Below are 6,280 nucleotides of genomic sequence, written 5' to 3' on the forward strand. Positions count from 1 at the left end.
TAGTTCTTTTGTCCAGTGTTTAGTTTCCCCAACAAGAAAAGTAATTGATACAATGTTTCCAATTTTCTATTTGATGTACACTCCTGGTTTGCATTGCATTTGAATACTCTGTTGCAAAGAATGGATTCTGCTCAGGATGGTTCTTCTTAGGTCTTCACAATAGGACTTGTGAGGTTCCTGCACGCTGCAAACTGCTCATCAGTGCTTGACACAAGCAGTCTCCACCCTTCAGCCCAGAAGGGTTTCTCCTCTTGGTTCTTCAGTGCTGCCTCTGGTTCTGCTCCTGCCTCCAGATCTCTGCCCTGTTTGAATTCCTGCCCAGACTTCCTTCCATGATGAACAGTGATAATGAACTGTAAGTCAAATAAACCCTTTCCTTCCCAGCTTGCCTTTGGTCGTCAGAGCAATAGAAATCTAACAAAGACACCTTGAAAAAACCAGAAGCAGACAAACTGGAAACAATACTTCCATTGTATTTTACCTCATTTACCCCCGGAATTCCAAAGACATTTTTAATGACCAAATATTAAGACATGCAGTCCTTCACAGGAGAGATTTATAGTTTAGTTAGCTGGCCCTTTAAAAAACAGATATGAGGGAAGGACAGAGAGAAGGCAGTGGCTAAGAGCTGGTACTGCTCTCGAAGAGGACTGGGTTAATTCCCAGCACCAACATCAGGTAGCTTGAAACTGCATGTAACTCCTGCTTAGGGGGAATCCAGCACTTCTGTTTTCCATGGGAACTTGTACTCGTGTGCATATAGCAAAAACACAGATACACACATACACACACACATAATTAAAATAAAGCTTTTAAAAAATATTTATTTATCTTTTTATGAGTACACTGTAGCTGTCTTCATACACACCAGAAGAGGACATTGGATTCCAGATGGTTGTGAGCCACCATGTTGTTGCTGGGAATTGAACTCAGGACCTCTGGAAGAGAAGTCAGTGCTCTTAACCACTGAGCCATCTCTCCAACCCAAAGTAAAGCATTTTTAAAAGTGTAATATCCGGGGCTGGGGATTTAGCTCAGTGGTAGAGCGCTTACCTAGGAAGCGCAAGGCCCTGGGTTCGGTCCCCAGCTCCGAAAAAAAAGAACCAAAAAAAAAAAAAAGTGTAATATTCTTTCAAAAAGTTGAGTTTTCATAAATGGAGAAATGTATTAGTAACTCTCCCATGCTGCTGGGATTTTTTTGTTTTGTTGTTTTTGTTGGTTTCTTTGTTTTGTTTCATGCCACTGTTTTTAATGCTGGGCGTTGTATTTGACACTTCGGTTATTTTAATCTTTGTAAAAATGCCAAACCTTGCTGTGAGTATTAAAGGAGGGACAAGATCAGGTCGAGAGGGTTGGCTTTACTATTTTGAATTCAAACTCCAGGTCCAGTAAAGACCTTGGACACTTTCCACTGAGCTTCCTGATATCATTTACACGCTTATAGGGCAATGTTAACTTAATATAAAGGATCGTTGTGGCTTAAATATAAATGGTAACCACAGTTTGGGAACTTTAGGAGGGGGAGACTTAGCTAGAGGGAGGGCCCCTGGAACATGCTCTTTGTGGCTCTATCCTGCCCTGGCCCACTCCTCTCTGCTTCCCAGTCATCCTGAGAAGAAAGCCTTCGCACCTTCCTCCTGATATTCTTCCTCACTACAGACCAGATGACCAGAGACTGAATCCCTCCTCTCTGCAACTGAGTCTCATCTATATTTGTCCCAGTGATGACAAACTGAGAAGCACAAGGACCAGTAACTACCATCCATTTCTTACCTGATTTCTGACTTAATAGGTAAGGAATATAAAAGCAAGACAGGCGGAAATAAAAAGAAATCCCCCTCACTACTCATAAAGCTTAGCTGGGAAGGCTGGTGTCTGAGCTCAGCAGAACCGGATCCAGAGTTATCAGATGTACCTACCCAGTTCCTAGGCAACCCTGCTCTTCGCTCCTCTGTCTCCAGCCCTGTTCCTGCAAAATCAGAAGGAAAAAAACAAGCGTCCTCTCTTTCATCATATCCCACACGGGGGAGCTGAGTTGTCCACATCCAATTTCTTGTTGGAAACCTACTGATCACCCCCAGGAGGGAGCAACTATGACACTGGCAGAAGACCAGGAACGCTATGCTAAGATAACACTAATAGGACCATTCTACGTGGAAGAAACCTCAAGAGTGGGGACAAAGGGTGCTCAGTCACAGTAATCGCATGCCCACAGGTTAAGTACATCTATTATTTTAACCAGAAGGTTTCAATTGATTGATCGATGGCTCTTTCTAATATTCTTTATAGAAAAATTTCCATTGCCTTATAAAGTTCAGAAAAGTATGCTGACTGCTCTTAGAGTTTTAATAGTGTCATTACAAAGCAATGACACTAAGTGCCTACCTGTAACCTTGAGACAGATACTTTCACCTGCCATGCTCTCCTGCTATGATTTCAGGAGAGGACATTTACTGTGATAGATGGTGAGTCATGAGCACACCAGTGAGCTCAGTGCTGATGAAATCTCCATGGGTTTTCTGCCTTACTCAGTACTACGCCTAAGCTTTGAGCCTGACAATAGCTGCGTGTAAGGTAAAGCGATCAATTAGTATAGTCTCTCTCTCTCTCAATCCCACATTTATTTAAGTGGCCCTATCTAAATGTTTGCAGAGTACTTTTCAAATGCAAGAATTTCACTTGTGTATGGAGGAGGGAAAAAAAATCAAAGAAAAAAAATGCAGTTTAAAAAGTATGGTGATCCTTTTCCAAATATTTGCATAAATTATTCTCCCAACAGCATTTTTCCCTTCCCGTCCTTCTCCCCACCCCTTTTGCTCTTTACTGTTCATGTCAGACAGGAAGTAGCAACATGCTGTGGCTAGTGCAAGCTGAAACCGACTTCAATTTGTGTTCAATTTGTAATTTAACTTCGAGGTATTTCATTTTTGTTTTTTAGATTTATTTTATATGTAATTTTGCCTGCATTTATGCCTATTGAACATATATGTGCCTAGTGTCTGCAGAAGCCAGAAGAGGGTGTCAGATCCCCTGGAACTAGAGTTATAGACTATTGTGAGCTACCTTGTGGGTGCTGGGAATCAAACCCGGGTCCTCAATAGGAGCAATAAGTGCACTTAACTGCTGAGCCACCTCTTCAGCCCACTTAACTTGTTTATCGTGGTGCTGGAGATCGAGTATAGGGCTGTACCTGCTAGTATTCTACCCGTGGTTTCTACTCCCATCTCAGAGAACACCTTTTTTTTTTAATTTATTTATTATATATAAGTACACTGAGACTTTCATCAGACACATCAGAAGAGGGCATCAGATCTCACTACAGATAATCGTGAGCCTCCAGGTGGTTGCTCGACTTTGAACTCAGGACCCCTGGAAGAGCAGTCAGTGCTCTTAACCACTGAGCCATCTCTCTGCCCAAGAATACCTTTTAAAGGGAGGTTATCACAAGAGTGCTTCAGCAATGACATCAAACCAAGAGATTCTCCTGCAGTGTTGCTGTGAAATACCTTGCTTAAGAGGAGAGTGAGCCGTTCGTTCGTTAACCTTCTTTCTCATTTTGCTTCAGTGACAATGCCAGCTAAACACTCTATGGAAGGAGAGTTAAGTCTTCTGCCAGCAAAAACAGTGGGTTGCTTGGTGTTCTTTCTCCCCTGAATTGTTCCTGAGATCTGTATCTGTATCTCTCATTACCTCCTCAGCAAATGTCCCTAGAAATGTTTAACCTCTGTCAGAAAAATAAAAAGAGGGAGAGTTAGTGATGACAGTCTCTCCCTCACTTTGCTCCAGACACAAACTCTTGCAAGTTATCATTGGAGGGTGGCAGAGGGGTAATGCATGTGGAATTGTGGGGGAAATGAGCGGTCCTGGAATTTTTCTCCCTAGCTTCCTTCCGCAATAACTTCACATCTGATACCTCCCTTTGGGAGGTGGGCAGGAGACTTCCGTTTGCTTGAACAGGAAGTGAATACTTAGTACCATCTTCCTTGATCCGAACCAGCAGTAGACACAGTTAGTTCTGCACTCAGCCCCGGAAGCTCTTTACATGAGCTTCAAGCAATCCAGCTTTTATAACCAAGTCACCCAGAGGACTGGCTCCTACCTTGTCTAGCTCTGCAGGTTGACAGAGCTGTGCGTTCTTCCATTTCCTAGACCACAGAAAGCAAAAAGAGTGATTTTTAAAACATGCAGACACTCCATGTTGTCTCCCTGGTTCAAAGGAAGCCATGTTGTCAAGCAAGCAGACGGGCTTCCGTCTGTCTGTGGTGAAGGGCAGAGCACTGAGAGCGATTGTGACTCTTGGCTTTCTTTCCAGGGAGAGAAGTGGAACAAGCATCACCTCTTCTGGATCCTTGAGCTCCGTCACAGACAGAGGCTTCAGTAGAGGACCCAGGGCCTTCTGACTTGTGCACAGGGCCCACTTAGAACAGCACACGATGGACAAGCAGGAAGAGTTTGTAGCTCACCAGGATCTCGGCAGGGCCAGCAGCAGAGTAGCACCTCCTTTCCAAAACAAGACTCAGACACTAGCGGAGGTGGTCCCTTTATCTCATGTGTGAAGAAGCCAACATAGGACTCAAGAAAAACATGGAAACATGGAACTGTGGTGCAAATAAAAGAGCAGGGTAAATATCCAGAAACCGGCCCTGATTAAATGGAAAGATCTAACTTAGCTGACAGGACATTCAAAAGAGAAGTCTTAAGATCTTCACCAAAGTAAGGAGACCAGGGCTTGATTGGTGAAAGAGTGACTTGAACAAGGACTTGAAGAATTTATGAGCTGAGCTCAAAATTCACTAGGGGACAGAAGTGGTGGGGAAGCCTTTAAACAAGCAGAGGCCAGTCAGACAGTGTTAGGTTTCAGACCCAGGAACAGTTGAGATGCATATTTTACATACCAAAGCAGACCTGGCCTCTGGGTTCTCCCAGAATCCCTAATTGACATACCCTGCCTTTACCCTGAACTTTCCAGCCCAGGGGCTGGGCTGCCCTCCCTCCAGCCACTCTTCTATGTAATCCAGACATTTTGTTCTCTCCTCCCACTTCTACCTCTCTTCTCCCTCTCTCTGCACATGCCTTCTCTCTTTCACTCTCCCCACTCCCTTCTGTCTCCTTCTCCTCGGTGACTTCCCTGGCCTCTGTCCTTGGGACCAGTGAACTCACCTGCCAAGAGCAGTTTCCCAACAAACCTGTGTATGTATACTCTAATCTGGCTTGAATTGGCTCATTTTTACCAGCAGAAGAATAACTTATTAGTCAATCTCTGTGAGTTCCAGGCCAGCCAGGGTTATATAGTGAGGCTTTGTCTCAAAACAAACAAAAAGCCAGCCAGCCAGCCAGCCAGACAGACAGACAGAAACAAACAAAGAAACAAAGAAAGGAAATATAAAACTCAGTAGGAAAATAAATCTATTCTATTCAAAACCCCCATTTCTGTAGTGGTAGTGTAAAAAAATCAACTATACCTCTAGTGTACAATTTTATAGACAAAACCATTAAAGTAAATATAGTTATAATGTTAAAGGACACAGCCTGTAAAAGATCAATAAAAGCTAATCAACAAATTGTGCAGAAGAATAAAAGCGTGGGACATTTAAGGCTGAGCATAGTGGCACGTGTTCTTTAATCCCAGTAGTTGGAAGGCAGAGGCTGGTAGATAGATCTCTGTGAGTTCAAGGCCAGCCTAGTTTATATAGAGTTCAGTCCAGCCAGAGCTTCACATTTAGATTCTGTTTTCAAACAAACAAACAAACAAACAAACAAGCAAACAAACAAACAAAAAAACTAGGTTTTGCAAGTGATCAAAGTTGTTCGTATTATCAAATTAAAATAATTACTAGTATAACACCCTTTATATAATTGTTGGAGTAATCCACACATGTTGTATCAACTGACTATACAAGTGTGTCTGTGTATTCTTAATTGTGGCTATGCTGGCACCAGGCTAGCAGGATATGTAAATGTCTGTCCCTTCCTCATCTGCCCAAAAGGAAAAGGCAATTTGCCATGGGGAGCCCTCAGTGCCAAAGGCAGCAGCAGAGAGATGAACTGGACATCCTCCTGCTGTGGATTGGTTCAGACTGGCTGAGTCAAGAGTGTGGCAAAGAGCTGTCAGCTGGAGCTGGGGCGGAAGACCAGGCAGAGGAGACAGAAGCAAGAAGGAGGGCGCAGCTAACAAATGATGTCACCTTTGCCTTAAGAACACATAGAGTCATCGGCCAGTAGGCATGTAAGAAAGTCAGACACTACTGAGCAAGTGGGATTTCCTCACCCGCCTATAGCT

General features: G+C 43.4%; 1 long non-coding RNA gene across 1 annotated transcript; it reads right to left on the reverse strand.

Moving 5' to 3' along the window:
• Positions 1–804: 804 nt before the first annotated feature.
• LOC148005935 (uncharacterized) lies at positions 805–1,995 on the reverse strand. The gene is made up of 2 exons (XR_015620991.1): positions 1,920–1,995; positions 805–938 (listed from the first exon to the last, which is right to left on the reverse strand). It is a non-coding gene; the product is annotated as an uncharacterized LOC148005935 (long non-coding RNA).
• Between the last annotated feature and the right edge of the window lie 4,285 nt (positions 1,996–6,280).

This window comes from Rattus norvegicus, chromosome 5 (assembly GCF_021556685.1).
Source record: "Rattus norvegicus strain SHRSP/BbbUtx chromosome 5, alternate assembly SHRSP_T2T, whole genome shotgun sequence".
In the NCBI taxonomy this organism is placed as follows: domain Eukaryota; kingdom Metazoa; phylum Chordata; class Mammalia; order Rodentia; family Muridae; genus Rattus; species Rattus norvegicus.